The 22,267-nt window shown below is 50.8% G+C and overlaps 1 long non-coding RNA gene across 1 annotated transcript in view; it reads left to right on the top strand.

Moving 5' to 3' along the window:
• The window catches only part of LOC130111874 (uncharacterized), a 108,442-nt gene that overhangs the window by 23,006 nt on the left and 63,169 nt on the right, over window positions 1–22,267 (top strand). Inside the window, exon 2 of the long non-coding RNA XR_008810177.1 lies at window positions 6,531–6,693. This is a non-coding gene — a long non-coding RNA (uncharacterized LOC130111874). The remainder of the gene's footprint in view (window positions 1–6,530; window positions 6,694–22,267) is intronic.

The raw sequence follows: 22,267 nt of genomic DNA, 5'->3' as shown, positions 1-22,267 counted from the left end.
GCACATTGATTCAGTTATTTATTATATCAATAACTTTGTTTCTGAATCTAGTATTTGGTGTTGTGTGGTTGCCAGTCCCTCTGCAGAATGTCTGGGGTGCGAGCCAAAGGCATCCCTGAAGGTGCCTACATGAACTATTAGAGCAGCGATACAAATTGTTTTCAATCGCGAGTGAGTAAACCTCAACGGCACAATGTGCTGCAACTGATGTTTGAAAAATAAAAAAAATCGGAGCACCTGTCTTATAGTGAGCCTCAGACAAAGCCCCACTTTATTAACTTCGAAGAGGCCAATAGTCCTGTCAGGAAACACAATAATTCAGCCTTCCTGTATTCCAAATTCGTGTCAGAGAGAGGAGCTCGGCTGCTCAGTTCGATCAAACAGAAAGCAATTAGTCCACTGGCGCTGAAGACGGAAGGAAAATAGTTGCCTGCTGAGTGACAGGGTGGCTGAGTGGCTGTTCATGAAGACCGTTTCCTCATCTTAGAAACAAATGACTGCTCACCATGAAAGATCCAGAGCTGACAAGGCCCGATTAATCATCTGTCACTCCTCTATCCAACTCAGAATCATGTCTGTTAATAAGCAAAAATCTATATGTCAATTAAGCACATTCGGTAACAAGAGCACATGCCTAGCTTGTCTTGTAGTCACACGTCGGTCGTTCATATGCTGAAACTAGTCTACGTCGCTGCTGTAAACTACTAATAGGACCCGTGGTCTGACCCTTTAGCCGAGCGGTTAGTGATGTCGCCTTGTGGTGCAGTACACCCCGCATCGAATCCCGCACCGGGCAAGAAAATAAGCGGTTACATTGGTGGCAGCGGCGGGATCCGGAAGTGTGCAGATCCTCAGCAGTCTCGTCGGAGCGCGGGAAGAACAAGCGCGAGGGCGCGCTTCCGGGGAGGGCGACGACTGTAAACTACTAATAACACACGTTAGTCCCTAGCTAACGGGTCTGACCCTTTAGCCGAGCGGTTAGTGATGTCGCCTTGTGGTGCAGTACACACCGTATCGAATCCCGCACCGGGCAAGAAAATAACCGGTTACACTGCTAAATGCGTTGTGAAGATGAAGCTGCAGACCAATGTGCACCTTCAGCCAGGGGTCATAGCCGCCGAGTTGTTTTCTGCATTAGCTGAAGCTAAACTTTGGAGATGTAGTACTTGGATTTAACTGAACTATGGTTTGTGTGGGCAGGACGGTGGCGCAGTGGTTAGCGCGGTCGCCTCACAGCAAGAAGGTCCCCGAGGTAGTCCAGCCTTGGGGGGTCGTCCCGAGTCGTCCTGTGTGTGGAGTTTACATGTTCTCCCCGTGTCTGCGTGGGTTTCCTCCGGGTGCTCCGGTTTCTGCCCACGGTCCGAAGACATGTAGGTCAGGTGAATCGGCCGCACTAAATTACCCCTAGGTGTGAATGTGTGTGTGTGTGTGTGTGTGTGTGTGTGTGTGTGTGTGTGTGTGTGTGGGCCCTGTGTCATGGCCTGGCGGCCTGTCCAGGGTGCCTCCCCGCTTGCTGCCCAATGACTGCTGGGATAAACTCCAGCATCCCTGAGAGCAGGATAAGCGGTTCGGGTAATGGATGGATGGTTTGTGTGAAATATTCCGCCCCCCCCCCCCCCCCCCACAAAGGTGACCGACCGAAAGCGCCAGCCTCGCTTCTCGAATTATGTCCGCCTTTTCTGCTCTTATCATTTAAAAACACCGCAATCAACAGCTTTCACTTGACTCTTCTGAAAATCGTCTGGCATCATCATTGTCAGCTACTGTGTAGTCCTCACAGTTCAGCCTTTTCACACATGTTCTCGCACGTGTGGTTTCTGGCAGCTGCTCCCTGATGACGGGGGGCTTTGAATAGAACTTGCGTCTGACTAAACAGTCTGCGAGGGGGAGACGCGCTGCAGAAAGCCTCCCCTCAGGCACCCCAAGCAACCCTATTTTTCTAATCAGGAATATTTAACACCAGATAAATTGGGCCCCCTCGACGGTATTCTGGCGGTCTATTTACTCGTGCATGACTCGTGAGACAGTAACGGCGTAGCAGAAATACATCTTTATTGTGTCAGCTCAGCCCGAACCTTAACCTGCTCCTGCTCCTCACCTTAACCATGGAACAGGCCCTTAAAGATGTGAGGACCGGCCACAATGTCCTCACTTTGCAAAAAAAATACCCTCACTCTGGTGGTTAAAAACAGAGATGGTCCTCACACTGATAGAAGTACAAGTACACACACACACACACACACACACACACACACACACACACACACACACACAGACGCACACACACACACACATCAGTCCGAAAATCGGCAAACGCCTTTTGTCACTTTTGCCTCCTTGGAAACCGTATTAAAGTGACACTGAAAGCTCGAGTGCCATTTTGTCTCCCATGTGCTTCCTTTGTGAACTGAAACCAGAAGCTGGCGTCCACCCTCACCCTGCAGCCCCTCACAAAGCCCACCCGCACCCTCCTCCTCCTCCCCTTCCTCTGAAGTCTGCTGCTCACAGTCACACAAACTCCCAGTCTGGCCCATTCTTTTAGCACCGTTTCCAAATCAGGTGGTCGTGAAATTCAAATTGTGACGTGAAGACTTCATCCAAATCTCTGAGAGAATGAAGAAGAAGAAAAAGAAAAAAAACCCTCCCACAACGGCTGGCAAATACACATCAGGAAGAAAACACTCAGATCCCCCCCCCCCCCCAAACCCTCAAGACTCTCCCTTTAGTAGCTGTTTACTTGTCACCGCTGAGAAATCGAGACCCCCGCGCGGGCCTTAACACCGGCGTCGATTTGTCCCGGCTCCCCTACGGCTCAGCCATGGCAACAGCCCCGACACGTCTCCCCCCGCCATTGAACCATAACATTAACTGATTAGCACGGAGACCACCTCTCTGATCAACACAAAGTACTCTCTCTTGTTTCAGACGACGCGCCGTGAATTTCAATGAGCCAATTAGAATATGCATTTCCCCCGGTGCGGCGTCCGCCGTGTCGTTGATCGAGATTCGACCGCAAGGCAAGAAAGTACAGACTTCGGGTACCCTGCACCCCCCCTGAAGCTGGTGAACGCTCCCTTCAGATGACCATGGAACAACCACCGTGGTGATGGTGGGTCGGGACCTTCATCTCAGCTGCAGGGTATACTGCAACGTGCATGGATAAGAAGACCCGCTGGCTCGCGGGTCTGACCCTTTAGTCGAGCGGTTAGCGATGTCTCCCACGGTGCGGGCGATACGGGTTCGCGTCCCGGCCGCGGCAGTTCCTGTGGTTGCGTTGTCCCCCGAATTCGCTACAATACTGTATTCACTCATGGTCGGTTTAGTTGCACATACTGAATACAATGTACACATAGTGAATAATGTACTGCGGGAGTACGAATTTCCTCTTTTATTGTCATACGCATACACTTCGGCATACTTTAGCCTCTAGCCGCTCCCATCCTGAAGAATCCCGCTGCTCCGGAAAAAAAACCCCAAAAACCTTTTATCTCGGCTGTACGATCGATACGCATGAGAAATTTGGCCCGTTTCACACTAGCGCGTGTATTCATTCAGCAGAGGCACGAATTCGCTTGGAAATCACATCGATTCCTGCAGTGCAAAATGAATCCAGCAAACAAACACATTTCCAGCAAATACTGTGTTTGGAAATTTAGTGCAAATAGTTTGCACTAAATCCCCGGGGCGGCGCACTATGGCTGCCTACTGCTCCTAGCGTGTCCATGGAGGATGGGTTAAATGCAGAGAATGGATTCCACTGTATGTATGTACAGTGACGAAGTATTTTCTATCTTCAGGTTCGGTATCCAGTAGGAGGCCCATTTCACACTGGACTTAAGTGCTAACAAAGTATTTCTCGTGAGGTACACCACTTCTGAGAAAAAAAGGGGGAAACAGCAGAGACATGTTCTTTGATTTCATAATTTTAAAGGGGATTTTCAAAAGATTAAATACGTTCGTGGCGGCGCAGTGGTTAGCGTGGTCGCCTCACAGCGAGAAGGTCCTGGGTTCGAGCCCCGGGGTAGTCCAGCCTTGGGGGTCGTCCCGGGTCGTCCTCTGTGTGGAGTTTGCATGGTCTCCCCGTGTCTGCGTGGGTTCCCTCTGGGCACGCCGGTTTCCTCCCACAGTCCAAAGACACGTAGGTCAGGTGAATCGGCTGTACTAACTTGTGTGTGTGTGTGTGTGTGTGTGTGTGTGTGTGTGTGTGTGTGTGTGTGTGTGTGTGTGTGTGTGTGTGTGTGTGTGTGTGATGGCCTGTCCAGGGTGTCTCCCCGCCTGCCGCCCAATGACTGCTGGGATAGGCTCCAGCATCCCCACGACCCTGAGAGCAGGATAAGTGGTTTGGATAATGGATGGATGGATGGAGAAATACCTTTGCAGACCACTAGTAGGCACTAAATATGACCTACGCCATTGTAGGGCTGGTCCAGCCAAAAATCTAATGGTTAATGCGGCCTGTTGTCTTGTCTTATTGGATGACACTGCTCGGCCACGTGCACTCCATGCACCGACTGAATGTTGTGTTGACGTGTATGTGCATGCGACCAGTCACGTGTGATGATGGAGAAGTCATACCAAGCAGGCAGGGGGGACTGGCGGTCTACAGGTCTGAGGGACTGTAGCTGCCCTGTGTTGTTTTCTCTTTAGCATTTCTATCACTGGCCTGACACTCCAGGCCAATCAGCTCGCTAGACCATCAGAAATTCTTCCGGTGGTCCCGATGGCCGGTCCGGGTCGGACATTAAGAGCCGAGCATGGTGAGGCTTTTGTATGTCGCGCTGGTAACCCCCGAGCGGCCAAACATAATGTAAAATTATGATATCCTGGAAATGATAAGGTTTAGTATAATTACACTGATTAATCTAGGTGATATCTGTGCCCACATACCAGTCGTAGGTCAAAACATTGCTAAATTTGGCGAACTACAAAAGTCAGAAGCGGTACTGAGCGAAAGGCCATCTGGTAGCCGAAAGAGCCGGCTCTTATTGCTGAGCTGAGCCAAACGATCTGGCTCGCTAAAGAGCTGGAATTCCCCTCACTACTGGGAAGAGCAGCACAACATTCCCTTCCTAGCGCTGTGGAATGAGCTGGAACCGCTGCGCCGATTCGTTTGGAAGGAGCAACGGCCAACAGGGAAACTCCCACTTCCGTGTTTACCAGCGATGTCCTTGGTTGACCGACCAACTGTGTAGCCTCCGTGACGTCGCCGGTCTGCTGATCGTGTAACTTGTTCTCTCAGTCACTCTAAACACGATTTCAATCAGGAGAGACGTAGTGAATGAAGTAAAGATAATGTTTATTATAACAGATGATTTAGTGGAAATGAAGTCGTGTCGAGACAGTCTCTGGCGCTTAGACTCAACCGGGAGGTTTTTTTAATCGAGCAGCATCAGGCCCCGAGCAGCAGCATGATAAATCTCCCCCTGCGGTCCAGACACTGGTGGTGGCGGTGGCTGATGAGGCTGATGAAGAGATGAGACTGATGATCTGCGGCGACGGGGAGGTGGAGGAGCATGTATAAGAGTAGCACAAATGCACCGAAGGTGGAGGGAGAGACATATATTTCAAAAAGACAGCAGCGAGATGGTAGGCTAACCGTGCAGGTGTGTCGCCGAGCTTATGGATAGATGAGACGAGGTGATGTGAAGAGCTGATCGCTCAGCTGACGTCCCCAGACGATGACCGCAAGGGAAATTATGAGCGAGCATGAGTTAGAGCGGAGAATTCTAGGATAAAATAAGGAATATAAGTACAGGCAAAAGATACTCTTCCTGACTGAACTTGTGCTGAAGCGCCATTAGTCATGGACATTTGCTGAGGTAGGGTTGGCCCCGCTGGCCAGTCGAGCCAAAGATCTTATCAGGAAGTGGACTGTTATGTACATACTGTGGGCACGGTAAAGAATGCCATTGAAGAGGCATCCGGGTAGTGTAGCGGGCTATTCCGTTGCATACCAACACAAGCATCGCCGGTTCGAATCCCCGTGTTACCTCCGGCTTGGTCGGGCATCCCTATAGACACAATTGGCTGTGTCTGCGGGTGGGAAGCCGGATGTGGTTATGTGTCCTGGTCGCTGCACTGGTGCCTCCTCTGGCCGGTCAGGGCACCTGTTCTGGGAGGGGGGGGCTGAGGGGACTAGCGTGATACTTCCACGCACTACGTCCCCCTGGTGAAACTCCTCACTGTCAGGTGAAAAGAAGCGGCTGGCGACTCCACATGTATCGGAGGAGTCATGTGGTAGTCTGCAGCCCTCCCCGGCTCGGCAGACAGGGTGGGGCAGTGACCGGGATGGCTCGGAAGAGTGGGGTAATTGGCTGGATACAGTTGGGGAGAAAAAGGGGGAACCCCCCTCCCCAAAAAAAGCCACTGAATCAATCATCAAATCTTTCTGTAGATAGACTTCAGTTGGGGCACACAACTCCCCATTTGCCTGTAAACTGCTAGACTGAACAGTGTGGCTCCGTTTCACACGTGGCTTGTCCAAAAGCCCAGTTATATCACCAGTCTAAGCGAATCTTTTTCCTGACCAGCTGTTGCAGGGAAAGTCCATCCCGAAGCTGGGCACGTTGGACCAGATCGAAACAGGAAGTGGAGATGCGGAGGGACGCTATAGCGGTGACTGCGATGATGAGGACGGTTGCGGTGGTTCGGGCGGCGGTGAGGCAAAGAAGAAGGTGCCGAGAGTCTCCAAATGTAAGTCAACCTTGACCTTTGGCGGTCTTAATCTTTCTTATGTTTCTGTTGGGTCTGTAATAAAGAGTTGTTTGCCTTTTTAGTTTGAAAAGTGCCAATATTCGGGCGGCATGGCTCAGGAGGCGGGGGGGGGGGGTCATCTAGTAATCGGAAGGTTGCTGGTTCGATCCCCGGCTCCTCCAGAGAGCGTGTCAGAAGTGTCCTTGAGCAAGACAGTGAACCCCTATGAGTAGGTTGGCGCCTCGCATGGCGGCCTCCACCGTCAATGTATGAATGTGTGTGTGGAACATGTAAACATGTAATGTTAATATTTACCAATAGGGTGACCATATTCTGGTTTTCATAAAAGAGGACACTAGTTAGTAGACATTAAAATGTGACATCTGGCAGGCTCTCGTTGCTCTCATCCCTCCGACTCTCAGATGTGACGGAAACACGGTCCCGTGTCACTGAGGAATAAGCTGTAATTGGCTGAAATAAGTCTTATTTGGCGGATCCATACGAGCGCAGGGCCTACAGAGGATTCGCTGGGATTTGTTGGCCTGTTCTGCCGAGGCTATTGTAACCGGTTATTTCCTTGCCCGGTGCGGGATTCGATACGGGGTGTACTGCACCACAAGGCGACGTCACTACCCGCTCGGCTAAAGGGTCAGACCCGTTACCTAGGGACTAATGTGTCTTATTAGTAGTTTACAGTCGTCACCCTCCCCGGAAGCGCGCCCTCGCGCTTTGTCATTCCCGCGCTCTGAAGAGACTTCTGAGGATCTGCACACTTCCGGATCCCACCGCTGCCACCAATGTAACCGGTTATTTTCTTGCCCGGTGCGGGATTCGATATGGGGTGTACTGCACCACAAGGCGACGTCACTACCCGCTCGGCTAAAGGGTCAGACACGTTAGCTAGGGGCTAACGTGTCTTATTAGTAGTTTACACTATGCTAACATTAGCCTAATAGACGCGTCGGCGGGGATTTGTCACGATGTCAAAACACTTTCTTTCACAAAATAAGATCACGTTCACTCACACGGACACATATAATGCAAAACGTCGCCCTGAGAGGGGGGAAAATTAGGGAGGTCCAGACCTCGGCGACCTCATAGCTGGCTTCAGTGACGCACCCCCGGGGAAAGCGTGTTTGTTCTGAGCAGTATGGACTCTAATCGGCGCTGTTGGATATTGTCATACTGCGATATCATTCACTCCAATTTCAATTTTACGGCGGACGTAATAAGGGCCATTAAAAATAACGGTTACTATGGGGACACTATTCTAATCAGAGCCGGTCATTTAAAAACAATGATCGCTCCCCCTGAGGATTCGCAACCCCTGATCTGTCACAGAGCTCGAGCTCTCCTATTCATTTTTTCTTCTTTCATCCGCTCCGCTCCCCACCTCCTCTTTTCTGCTCTCCATCAAACATGCTAACAACCTAATTAATCACCACGTTCGCATTGCCTAAGGCAGGAGCTGTGTGTGTGTGTGTGTGTGTGTGTGTGTGTGTGTGTGTGTGTGTGTGTGTGTGTGTGTGTGTGTGTGTGTGTGTGTGTGTGTGTGTGTGTGGTGGGTGGGGTCTTGTAAACAGGCCATTCTGCCCTTGTAAATGTTTGCTCTATAGCTTGTCAGTCTTCCTCGACCCGTTAGCAGTCAAGGAAGCCGCTGAACAGTCTTATTATTATTAATTTTCCTTTTTATCTGAGGTCGTGCGGAGAATGTGACACCCACCAGTCCATCTCCCAAAGCTGACAGAGCTAGCTAGACTGGACAAACCAGTGTGAAATATAAATTACTATATAGTTCACAAACACACATTATCATATATTATTATAAATATATTCATAATTATACATATATATGAATTTACTTGACTCACTGGATTATATATGTACATGTTAATATATAAACAGCTCTTCTCCAAGTAAACAGCCTAGCCCCCCCCCCCACATACACACACCACAGATACAAACGTAACATTAGAAACAGCGTGATAACTAAGGTGACCTGGTGAAACTGCTGTTTAATTTGTGTAGCCTGAAATATAAACGACCACAGTCTCAACAGGCTTTAACATTCACATAGTAAAAGATAAATAAATAAAGGCGGCAAATTGCAATGGGGACTCCCTCGATCCGGGTGAGGAAGAACTCACGGAAACAAATGGGAGAAACAAGGGAAGGCGTCAGCGGAGCGACGATCCCTCTTCCGGGGCTGATGGGCATGCCGTGTTTGCTGATAGCCGAGGGGAGACGGCGTGGTGACAGAATCCGAAACAAAACGCTCAGTGACCACACTCGGCGATGATGACAAGATGATGCAGATGAGAAAAGTGCACGCTGGGATAGTACCGCACACAGAACCAGAACCAGAATCAGGATACTTCATTCATCCGCGAGGGGAAATTGGGCTCCATTACAGACGCTCGAGCTCTAGGGAGTAAAAACTAACAAGACAACGAGAACATAGAGACAAATAGAAACAAGAATAACAGAAAACAAATAGAAATAAAAGATAAAATGAGAAATAGAAATAAGAACGACATATCTCAACGAGTGCAGTGCACGTAACACCCTAGCGATGCTGCACTGCCGCAGCGCAAAACGGACGGCACAAACAGGCGCGTGCGTGTGCAGCATCCTTCCCAAACTTCACACAAACTAATATCCAAACTAACACATACTATATCCAAACTAAACAAAAATCACCATCCAATAGAATGAACACCAGCCAGAATGACTGTCGGAAGTGCCGGTCTGCATGGGCTAGCAGTTAGCTTAGCCTGCCCCGCTTCCGTGTCCTGTCAGTCCGCGGCGTTTCCTCTTCGGTTGCAGCTCCGGGCAGGGCCGTGCTCTTTTTGGCCCACCGGATGCAGCAGACCGGGCTCCCTCAGCCGATCCAGCGCCAGCTCTCCCGGCCAGACACCTTCGACACCCCCCCCCCCGCACTCCACACGACAACACCAAAATCCGTCAACGCTAGGCGAGGCCGCTTCCAGACCGCCTTCGGTGTTCTCGGAACTGCCGGTCTGCGTGGGCTAGCGGTTAGCTTAGCTTGCCCCGCTTCCGCGTCCTGTCAGACCGGCCTCGGTGTTACCTCCTCGGGCGCAGCTCCGGGCAGGGCCGTGGTCCCTGGGCCCACAGGGCGCGGCAGACCAAGCTCTCCCAGCCATCAAACGAAGACACGTGGATTAGGACACCGCATGGACGGGACTGGGTGAGGCCGCTGCAAACGGGAATTCGCGCCACCGGTTGAACGGAGGATTAATTGGCGCGCTAGAAAAGCACAGGATATCAAACAAAGCGAAATAGTCCTGATGTAAAAAAGCTCAAAGGTCAGGGTGGTGGGAGTGTGCAGGGCTGAATGGGCAGCTGATGTTCGAGCGTTGGCAAATGAATGTTTCCACGTTCATGCAGAAAAGGGGAGACGTTGTGGGGGGGGGGTTGCGTGAGTCTGCGTTGGGCATTTTTGGAACTCATAAAAAAAAATTACCAAGGCTGTGGTTTTAGTAAATAAATAGCAAGAAAGTGTGTTTTGCGTTACCGGACAGAATCAGAAATCCGTTCGCGTATCAGATTCAAGCATCAACGACGGGATCCTACACTGATGTCGTCATCGCCGTGCTTAATATAGATCATGTGTATGATTTGATTGGCCATGCTTTGCAACATCTCTGTTCTTTATGTCTTTAATACTCGTCTTTGGAAAATCTCCTGGAGAGATTCGCAGGGCTCGCACAACAGAGTCTACGTTGGAGATGGATTTCCACTGCACGGTGGGGGAATGAAATGTCAGGAACTGAGGAGGGTAAATATGGCCATTATTCAAGAGATGGTCCCCATGAAATGGAGCCAATTTCACATCAGTATGTGAAGAGGAGGCACGATTGGAGTGGCGGCTTCTTCTTTCTTGTGTATTTCTTCGATGGATTTTTGTACAATTTCGGTTCGTAAAAAGACACGAGGTAAGGTATTGAAACATGAATCAGCAGACCCCGTCCATCCATCCATCATCTGAATCGCCTACCTTGCTCTCAGGGTCGCGGGGGATGCTGGAGCCTATTCCAGCAGTCGCTGGGCGGCAGGCGGGGAGACACCCTGGACAGGCCGCCAGGCCATCACAGCCCCCCCCCCACACACACACACACATATTCATACCTAGGGACAATTTAGTACGGCCGATTCACCTGACCTGCATGTCTTTGGACTGAGGGAGGAAACCCACAGAGACACGGGGAGAACATGCAAACTCCACACAGAGGACGACCTGGGACGACCCACCAAGGTTTTTTGTAACTGGGCGGTATGGTGGTGCAGTGGTTAGCGCGGTTGCCTCACAGCAAGAAGGTCCCGGGTTCGAGCCCCGGGGTAGTCCAACTGTGGGGGTCGTCCCGGGTCGTCCTCTGCGTGGAGTTTGCGTGTTCTCCCCGTGTCTGCGTGGGTTTCCTCCGGGTGCTCCGGTTTCCTCCCACAGTCCAAAGACATGCAGGTCAGGTGAATCGGCCGTACTAAATTGTCCCTAGGTATGAATGTGTGTGTGTGTGTGTGTGTGTGTGTGTCGGCCCTGTGATGGTCTGGCGGCCTTTATAGGGTGCTTCCCTGCCTGCCACCCAGTGAATGCTAGGATAGGCTCCAGCATCCCGGGACCCCGGTTGGGATAAGCGGCTTGGATAGTGGGTGGATTTTTGTAGCTGTAACGGGGGCAGTCCTATGCTGTTCTATGCTGGTCAGCCTGCTGCACGCCCGTCACTCTCATCATTAGCTCTGCGTTGTGTTCTATTTTCGGTGGGGCCCCAGGTGTTGTGGGGGGCCCTCAGTCTCTCATCATCATCATCATCATCATCATCAAGGAAGGAGGGGGGACACACAGGACTCTATTTGGCCCACCTTGCCATTTATTTTGGTTTCAAACCCTTCGACAAACGTCCAGTCCTCCAGCGGGAGCGGTGTTTCTTACGGACGTGGGGGTCGAAGTTCAACCACTGCCCGAACTTCACTCGTGTGCGTTGGAAGGAGAAACCGTCCACGGGACGCCGATGTAAGAAAGGATAAACAAGTATTTTATCCCACAGCTTGCAGTATCTTCTTACAGGGATACTCAAGGTTACGTTCTCCTCAACCAGCAAAACTGTCCTACCGTAAGAAACACGCGTGGCTCGGCTCGTTCGCTGCTCGAGACTCCTCCCACAAAACAAAAATGGCCTCTCCCGCGTTCCCTCTTCCGTGTACCCACAAGACCTCTCTCTTAAAGCGACAGTACACGTATATGACGGTCGTTGGAAAACATACATAAAAGTAAATAATGACATAAAATAAAATGTAGTAAACATAAATAACAGCACACAGACAGGATTTGGTGATATTTCATACTCAAAAAAAATAAAATAAAAACATTAATTTTAACCTGGTTACATAGCCAAAGACTGAGTAAACTACATCAGTTTGTTTTTGGACCTGTAAAGGACAAGTGCTTTGATGTAATGAAGTAAAAAAAAAAGCAAGAGGGTGTCTAGTGGTCTATTCCGTTGCCTACCCACACGGGGATCACCGGTTCGAATCCCAGCGTTACAGCCGGCTCAGTTGGGCGTCCCTACAGACACAATTAGCCATGTCTGTGGGCGAGAAGCCGGGTAAGTGTCCTGGTCGCTGCACTAGCGCCTCCTCTGGTCGGTTGGGGCTGCTGTTGGGGGGGGGGGCTGGGGGGAATAGCGTGATCCTCCCACGCGCTACGTCCCCCCGGCGAAACTCCTCACTGTCAGGTGAAAAGAAGCGGCTGGCGACTCGGGGGAGGCATGTGGTAGTCTGCAGCCCTCCCCGGATTGGCAGAGGGGGTGGAGCAGTGCAGTTGGGGAGAAAAAAATCCCCCCCCAAAAAAGATTGTTCTGTGTCTAGAAATTGATTTTTTTCTCCTGACAAAGTGTGTTGAAGTAGTTGACCTGTTGCGTGTCCACGCTGGAGGGTTAGTGGAAACACATTACACACACCCAGACTAATGGCTGAATACCTGCAGAATCTTTTTGGAGTATTTTGAGTGGTGCTCATTCTCTCTGGTCCCTGTGCGGCAGTTCCCAAAGTGACTCGGAGGAAATCACCTCACAAGTGAGTCACTTCTCACGTCTGACGCTGTGATAAAAAAAGAAGAAGAAGAAGAAGAAGAAGAAATTCTCCCCTGATTCAAATTTGAACACAAATCAGCATGTAGAGAAGTTAAAAAAAAACCACTCATAGAATCAGGCAACCCAATGCACGACAGTCCGTGGCGGTCAGACTCGTGATAATGATAATTATTATAATGACGGTGGTTAAACTTGGTACTGCAGCCGCTTTAAAAAGCAGCCATTCCATACCTGTTCTGCAGGGAAGTGTTATGAACAACTGAAGGAAAACTATTTGGGCATGTGTATGTTCCATCCATCCATCCATTATCCAGACCGCTTATCCTGCTCTCAGGGTCGCGGCGATGCTGGAGCCTATCCCAGCAGTCATTGGGCGGCAGGCGGGGAGACACCCTGGACAGGCCGCCAGTGCATCACCAGTGCATTAGTTCTCCATGCTAATGTAAACTACTAATAAGACACATTAGCCCCTAGCTAACGGGTCTGACCCTTTAGCCGAGCGGTCAGTGATGCCGCCTTGTGGTGCAGTATACCCCGTATCGAATCCCGCACCGGGCAAGAAAATAACCGGTTACATTGGTGGCAGCGGTGGGATCCGGAAGTGTGCAGATCCTCAGCAGTCTCTTCGGAGCGCGGGAATAACAAAGCGCGAGGGCGCGCTTCCGGGGAGGGTGACGACTGTAAACTACTAATAAGACACGTTAGCTCCTAGCTAACGGGTCTAACCCTTTAGCTGAGCGGTTAGCGATGTCGCCTTGTGGTGCAGTACACCCCGTATCGAATCCCGCACCGGGCAAGAAAGTAACCGGTTACACTAATAATAGGTCCTCGTCATTTTATTTCTAAAGGGAATATTCCGGACCTGAGCGGAATGGTGGCTTAGCGGTTGCCAATGGTTGCCTCACAGCATGAGAGTCGTGGGTTTGATCCCAGTCCGTCTGTGGGGTTTGCTCCGGTTTCCTGCCTGTTAAGTGACTTGGAGTCCTTATATTGTCCAGAGGTGTGACTGACTGTGTGCGATGGTTGAAGGTGTGCTAGTCGGTGAAAGCTGCTGGTGTCGAGTCAGGTTGGAAGGAAAACCTGTAGTATATTCCTTCCCCTCCATTGCAGATTCTTTTTTTAAAATTATTTTGATATACTTTATTGATCCCGGTTGGAAAATTCTGCTCTTCATTTAACCCATCCTAGCTGTGTAGCTAGGAGCAGTGGGCAGCTGCAGCATCCGGGGACCAGCTCCAGTCCGTCTTTCCGTTGCCTCCGTCAGGCACACAGACAGGAGTATTAACCCTAACATGCATGTCTTTTTGACGGTGGGGGAAACCGGAGCACCCGGAGAAAACCCAGACACGGGGAGAACATGCAAACTCCACACAGAGGACGACCTGGGATGACCCCCCCCCCCCCAAGACTGGACAACCCTGGGGTTCGAACCCAGGACCTTCCTACTGTTCGGCGACAGCGCTAACCACTGCTCCACCGAGATGGTGGGACATCTCGAGACGGAGGAAAACCTCTTTTGTAGACCACCCTACCACCTGTAGCCTTCAAGTTCGTCAGACAGGCGATGGATAGCTGATTAGACTGGATTAATAATGAAAAGGAAAAAGGAAAAAAACAAAACAAAACGTGATTTATCTGTATCCAAATTTGCTTTGAAACATATTCGAACACTTGTTTTTTGACATTCTGTCCAGTGCAGCTTCAAAACAAATTACGCAACTGTAATACAGCAACAAAAACCCCATTTTACACAGTGTGCCCAAGACGGCATTCATGATGGAGTTGAAAGGGGGGCTTGTTTTCCAATCCAGCCTCTCTCCGCTGCACCGCTCGGATTTCCTGTGACCTGTCAACAATGCCTGTGGTAGGGACCCATGCAAAGCTTTTTCATGCTCCGACCCAGCTGGAAGCTCTCGGCCTCTGATGGTGTTATCTGGCCCTGCACGGCTTTGCAGCAGACACACAATCGCTGCGAGTGTGAGCGCTGCACTGTAACACACGTCAGCCAGACAGAGCATCCACATGAGAGACACAAATCGCTATCTAGCAGGCGAGCGCGGCGCGGGGATGTGGCCGGAGCCCACTCTCGAGATTATATGGCGCGATTCCAACGTCATCGCCGGCCAATAGCTAATGAGGGCTGGATTAGAGCCGCTCCTCACAAAACATACCAACTCAGTCTCACGGACAACATTTTCAAACACAACTTGTTTGCAGTTCCCAGAATACTGTAACGTGCATGGATAAGTAGACACGTTGGTCCTTGACTAACGGGTCGGACCCTTTAGTCGACTGGTTAACGTTGTCGCTTGCGGAGCGGGAGACACAGGTTCGCGTCCCGGCCGCGGCAGTTCCTGTGGCTGCGTTGCCCCCCCGAATTCGCTACATTGGTGTCAGAAGTGGGATGGAGCGACCGTAAGGCCATCGGAAGCGTAGGCGCCCTGAGGCGTGAAGGAGCTGATATGCTTAAGCGGACCCTTTAGTCGACTGGTTAACGTTGTCGCTTGCGGTGCAGGAGATACGGGTTCGCGTCCCGGCTGTGGCGACGGTATCTCGGACTGCCCCCCGAATTCGCTACAATACGTATGCGACTGCGCCACTTGTGACGCAAACGCACATATTCGTCTGATGATTAAGGTGGACGTGCTATTTGGCTAACCTCACCAAAGAGTGTTGGTCTTACTTTAGCACACAAATTGTAAAACATCTCTCACGTCTGCCATAATGAACAGGATCCTATCAGAATCACAACACGGCGGCCCAGTGGTTGTTGCTGTTGCTTCACAGCAAGAAGGTCCTGGGTTCGAACCCCAGGCCGTCCCAGGTCCTTTCTCTGTGTGGAGTTTGCATGCTCTCCCCGTGTCTGCGTGGGGTTGCTCCGGGTGCTCCGCTTTCCCCCCACCATCGAAAAGACACGCGTGTTGGGGTTAATACTCCTGTCTGTGCCACTGAGCAAGGCAATGGAAAGAAGAACTGGAGTTGGTAACCGGGCACTGCAGCTGCCCACTGCTCCCATACAATAGGATGGTTTAAATTTAGAAGAAAAATTTCCTTGTAGTCTGTACAATGACAAAATAAAATGGCTTTCCTTCTCCTTTCTCTTAATGACACCCGTAATACCTGACAAAGGAGCGGATCTTCTAACATTTTGCACCAGCGCAAAATATTTTTCGGCATTTAAAAATGTTATGCCGAGAATTGCTATAAGGACGAAATGGGCATTTTGTGTGAGCAAGAAGAGGGAATGGGTAGGTTGAACTATTTTGAACCTCGGTTTCAAGATCATTCTAAGTTACCTCTGCTGAGTAAATATAAGATATAAAACATATAAAATAAATTAAAATAACTTTTTTTTCAAGTAAGTTCTTGTCTTGGATTGCTCCCTGCAGATTGGGGATGAGTTGTTGCCTCAAGTGAAGGAGTTCAGGTATCTCGGGGTCTTGTTCACGAGTGAGGGTAGGACGGAGCGGGAGATTGACAGGCGGATTGGTGCAGCATCAGCAGTAATGCGGATGTTGTACCGGACCGTTGTGGTGAAGAGGGAGCTGAGCCGGAAGGCAAAGCTCTCAATTTGCCAGTCAGTCTTCGTTCCAACCCTCACCTATGGTCATGAGCTTTAGGTAGTGACCGAAAGGGTGAGATCGCAGATACAAGTGGCTGAAATGAGTTTCCCCCGTAGGGTGTCTGGGCTCAGCCTTAGCGATAGGGTGAGGAGCTCGGCCCTCCGGAGGGAGCTCGGAGTAGAGCCGCTGCTCCTTCGCGTCGAAAGGAGCAAGTTGAGGTGGTTCGGGCATCTGATTAGGATGCCTCCTGGGCGCCTTCCTTTGGAGGTTTTCCGGGCACGTCCAACTGGGGGGAGACCCCGGGGTAGACCCAGAACTCGTTGGAGGGACTACATGTCCAGTCTGGCCTGGGAACGTCTTGGGATCCCCCAGGAGGAGCCGGAGGGTGTTGCTGGGGAGAGGGCCGTCTGGAGTGCCCTACTTAGCTTGCTGCCACCGTGACCCGACCCCGGAGAAGCAGCTGATGATGAGATGAGATGTGATGAGATGAGATGAGATGAGATGAGATGAGATAAGTTCTTGTCATGGGTTATACTTTACCATCCATATGCTATAGTAGAGCCGCCACCAGTTTGATCCTACCTGTTTTTAAGGACTGATTCTGGATCTGCACTATGGAGCAAACTTGTGGCCTAGTAGATTTCTGAAATAGGTATGAAATGTCACTGTGTGTGTGTGTGTATGTGTGTGTGTGTGGGGGGGGCTGCTGTGCTGTGCAGTGCTCGGCGCTCTGTATATTTCTGACTCCCCTGCAGAATCTGTCTCCCCTTTGCGTGAGGCTAGGTTAGGTTAAGCTAACCATAACCCCTAACCTCCCCAACCCTAACCCCCTAACCCTAGACCCCTCCCCACCACCACCACCACCACCACCACCACCACCACCACCCGTAACCCATTCAAACCAAGGGGGAGTCAGATTCTCTGGGGCAGTCAGAAAATTCTATAACACCGGTCACACTAGATTGACAAGGCTGCGCCTGTGTTAATTATCCTGCCCAGTTTTAGTAGATACGGCGCTAACCAGGCCACCGCAATCGGCGCTAATTGTCAGCGAGCTCGTGCCAATTTGCACTTCTCTTAATAGATCTGACTCGGGATCTTATGTTTTAAACATAAGGACCCCCCCCCACTCCCCACCCCCACACCACCATCACCACGGGCAGTATCACAGAAATCAGGAAGGTGATTAAGTAGTGTTAATTATACATTTGAAGATAATTCACGGCTTTTTGATGGAATATCTGTCACTTCTAGGTGGCGTGGGGTGTAACATGATAGAGGGCCACAATTCAAGGGCTAATAAGCGGGTGTTAAGATAGTGCAAAACATAGCATCTTTTGCCTCCTGTAATTGATTCAGCAGCTCCGGGGTGGAGCCGCATGCAGCGGGCGGTGTCGCTCAGATGCTGCGTGCTCATGCGTCTGAGGAATGTGGCAGCTGGGTGTAGACGTATGCAGGCGTTTTGTGTGTTTGTTGCGAGGTTAACCGAAGCCTCTGGCCAAAGTTGGTCAAAGTCTTAAAAAAAAGAAAAGAAAAGAAAAGAAGGGGGTCTTTATGTCCGGGGAAATAAAGATGTGTACGATAACAACCGCTCCCTCAAGCGCCGAGATATTTCTGCACACTTATTTGAATTTAGGTCACCTTGCTATACCACGCTTGTTAAAACGACGCAAGACAACACATTAACCCTCCCTCCTACCCGCCGATTGCTCTAGTTCTGCATTACACCGTGGGGTTCGTTTATATAATCACCCTCTTGTGACATCATAAATGCTTCGCAGTGAACGGCCTCAAATTTGCATAGGAAGAGGAAACTTTTATTGCCACTGTGCACACACATACAATACAATTCACTCTCGTGGCGTCCGGGTGGCGTAGCGGTCTATCCCGTTGCCTACCAACACGGGGATCGCTGGTTCGAATCCCCGTGTGCTACTTCTGGCTTGGTCGGGCGTCCCTGCAGGCACGATTGGCCGTGTCTGCGGGTGGGAAGCCGGATGTGGGTATGTGTCCTGGTCGCTGCACTAGCGCCTCCTCTGGTTGGCCGGGGCGCCTGTCGGGGGGGAGGGGGAATAGTGTGATCCTCCCATGTGCTACGTCCCCTTGGCGAAAACTCCTCCTCACTGTCAGGTGAAAAGAAGCGGCTGGCGACTCCACGTGTATCGGAGGAAGCATGTGGTAGTCTGCAGCCCTCCCTGGATTAGCAGAGGAGGTGAAAAAAAGGGGAAAAATTTTCCAAAAAAAATCATCTCTGCATTCAACCCATCCACTGTACACACACTAGGAGTAGTGGGCAGCCGTAGTGCAGCGCCCGGCGACCAACTCCACTTCTTCTTTCCACTGCCTTGCTCGGGGGCACAGGCAGGAGTATTAACCCTAACATGCAGGTCTTTTTGATGGTGGGAGGAAACTGGAGCACCCGGAGGAAACCCACGCAGACACGGGGGGGGGGGGGGGGCACGCAAACTCCACACAGAAAGGACCTGGGATGGCCTGGGGCTCGAACCCAGGACCTTCTTGCTGTGAGGCAACAGTGCTAACCACCGTGCCACCGTGCTGCCAGTTTTTTCCTTTCTCCTCTTGGGTTGCTGGGCATAATGGTATGTTTTGTGGAGGACCCAGGGAGTTTTGTTAATGGTGATAGAGCTCCTCACTGATTGGTGTTTAGTCGTACAGTCTGATGAGGGGTTAATAAAAGACTTTACATACGGATAAATTAATCCTTCCACACATATATTAGATTAAAAAGGAATCTGTATGAAATAAAATGGTCTAAAAAGAAATGGATCAGTTGAAAATAGATGACAGAATACCTGAGTAAATAGTGGGATTTGTAAATCAGTTTGTCGATACAGTTTTTACAAAGGAAATAAATTGTCTGGTTCATAAACCCATTTGACAATTTATTTATTTTTTTCAGGAAGGGAATTAAATGAGGGCTTCCCTTTTCCGTTCGCCTTTTGATATACCCGTTGCTTCTCCGTTTGCCAACCATCTCGGTGACTCTCTGAGGTAAACCTGTACTAATCCCCCCCGTGGGAGGAGACACGAGCTCTCATTGGCTGTCACCTGTGCATGTGGGCCCTAACAACAGCCAATGAGAGCGCTTTACTATTATGAATCCCACGGCACTGCTAGGCAAGACACTCCACGCGTAGCATTCAAGCGCTAGGATTGGCCAATACTTGTTGCCACCATTGGTTGGGTTGGTTAGGGTTAGGGCGAGGGCGGGGTTAGTGTTAAGGTTAGCTAATCAGAGGCAGAGTAGGGGCGGGTCTTCCTAGAATCCTAGCGCCTGGATGCTGAGCAGGGCGTGCCTTGCCTAGAAGTGCCGTGGATTCATAATAACGTGTCGCTGCTCCACCCCCTCTGCCGATCCGGGGAGGGCTGCAGACTACCACGTGCCTCCTCCGATACACGTTGAGTCGCCAGCCGCTTCTTTTCACCTGACAGTGAGGAGTTTCACCAGGGGGACGTAGCATGTGGGAGGGTCACGCTATCCCCCCCAGTCCCCCCCTCCGCCACGAACGGGTGCCCCCACTGACCAGAGGAGGTGCTAGTGCAGCGACCAGGACACATACCCACATCCGGCTTCCCACCCGCAATTGTGTCTGTAGGGATCCTCTGTGTGGCGTTTGCATGTTCTCCCCGTGTTTTTATTTTTTATTTTGATAAAACTTTATTGATCCCCGTGGGGATCAATAAACACTCCGCATTTACCCCATCCTAGCCATGTAGCTAGGAGCAGTAGGCAGCCGCCGTGCTGCGCCCGGGGACCAAGTCCAGTTCATCTCGCCACGCCTCAGTCAAGGGCACAGACAGGTGTAGAAACCCTAACATGCGTGTCTTTTTGATGGTGGTGGGGGGGAACCGGAGCACCCGGAGAAACCCCACCGCAGACACGGGGAGAACGCCCAAACTCCACACAGAGGACGACCTGGGATGACCCCCCCCCCCAAGGTCGGACAACCCCCGGGGTTCGAACCCAGGACCCTCTTGCTGTGAGGTAACAGCGCTAGCCACCGTGCAGATCTAGGGGGCGCTACGCCGGCGTCAGGGGTTCGCTGCGTATTTGGACCCTGGGCTGGCTGAATCCACGCATGGACGAGCACGAAACGCAATCGCTTTCTGATTTACCACGGTCAACATAACAAGATTGTAATGAGAAGATATTCGTAAAACAGCTTCTTTTTTTTCTTCCTCCATCAATCTCCACCCAGGTGTTTTGTTTGTTTCCTCTTCTTCTTCTTCTTCTTTTTTTTTAATACAGCTTTTCAAACCGCGCTAAGTTGTCATTATCTTCAATGGCACATTTCCATTTTTCAATCATGTCCTCTTACCTTGCATGATTGAATGGCTGACTTAATGAGCTGCACCTCGCACGCGGGAGGACATCTCATCATCTTAATGAAGCATGAAAAGGGCAGGCGCGCGTCATCCCGCGAGCTGCTTTTATAGCCCGCGCCGCCCGGGCCCCCCGTCGCCATGGCTCCGCCGTGTCAATAAAGCGCAGATACTCAACGGCTTCATTGAGGAAGCTCGTTTTCCCACGGCCCGGCGACCTTTAAAAGTTTGGCTCGGCGCTTCCTTTCGCCTTATCGCCGAGTTGCTTTCGTGTCGGTTCGGTTTTTCCCGCTTTATTTTCAGAGGGCGCCGTTTCACACATGAAAGGTGGATGAAAGTCAGACGGGATTTCTCTTGGTTTCCTTTTTTTTGTTTACATCACACAAAAAAGCCTGCCGTTTTAACCGGGGTGGGGGTGGGGGGTGGGGTGGGGGGGGAACCTGTTATATCCGCTGTGCCGCCCTCATCTACTCACGACGCTTCTCTTAGAGCTTCTCCATGCATGTTTATGGGGTGGAATCCATTTTCCTGAAACGTCAGCAGGGCAGGAGTAGAGGTCAGAGGTCACAGTGCCGGAAACGAATAAATACAGTATTACAGTACATGCAATGCCCAGCAAGTATTCAAATCTAGTCCTCGAGGCAGAGATTTAAACTCCCAAGTGATTTTTTTTGTAGCCGCAGTTTTGGCACTCTCGCTTTCACGGTACAAAGGAATATTTATTAGGCGTGGCGACGACTTTTGAAATATCGCCGTCGACTGAAGTAAGAATTTACAAATGAAGTTCTCGCACATGTTAGTGTAAACTACTAATAAGACACGTTAGCCCCTAGCTAGCGGGTCTGACCCTTTAGCCGAGCGGTTAGTGACGGCGCCTTGTGGTACAGTACACCCCGTATCGAATCCCGCACCGGGCAAGAAAATAACCGGTTACATTGGTGGCAGCGGTGGGACCCGGAAGTGTGCAGATCCTCAGCAGTCTCTTCGGAGCGCGGGAAGAACAAGCGCGAGGGCGCGCTTCCGGGGAGGGTGACGACTGTAAACTACTAATAAGACACGTTAGCTCCTAGCTAACGGGTCTGACCCTTTAGCCGAGCGGTTAGTGATGTCGCCTTGTGGTGCAGTACACTCCGTATCGAATCCCGCACCGGGCAAGAAAATAACCGGTTACATTGGGTTTTTTTTTCTCCTTTTCAAAACTACTCGGTACATCAAATAAGAATAAGGTTGAATCAGTTCGCCCTTATAAACAGGACAGTGGCATAACGTCCGAAACCAACGATGGGTGTGACCATTAACTAGAGTTACAATGGCCATGTGTACTGTTCACACAGGATTGGGGAATAGTTGCAGTCACAGCATTGTAAGATGGTGACAGATGTGCTCTAACCCCCCCCCCCCCCCGGTTCAGGAATGGTCGTTCCCTCTTCACATAGGTGGCCTCTTTGACTCCCCGTTCAAACCAGCGTTCCTCCCTATCAAGGATGTGCACATCATCCTCATCCCTGAAAGAGTGGCCACTGGTCTGTAGATGGTGTAGACTGTGGAGTCCTGGTCTGG

This window comes from Lampris incognitus, chromosome 4 (genome assembly GCF_029633865.1).
Source record: "Lampris incognitus isolate fLamInc1 chromosome 4, fLamInc1.hap2, whole genome shotgun sequence".
In the NCBI taxonomy this organism is placed as follows: Eukaryota; Metazoa; Chordata; class Actinopteri; order Lampriformes; family Lampridae; genus Lampris; species Lampris incognitus.
Note: the sequence above shows the minus strand (reverse complement) of the source record. Positions and strands in the feature narration are given on the sequence as shown.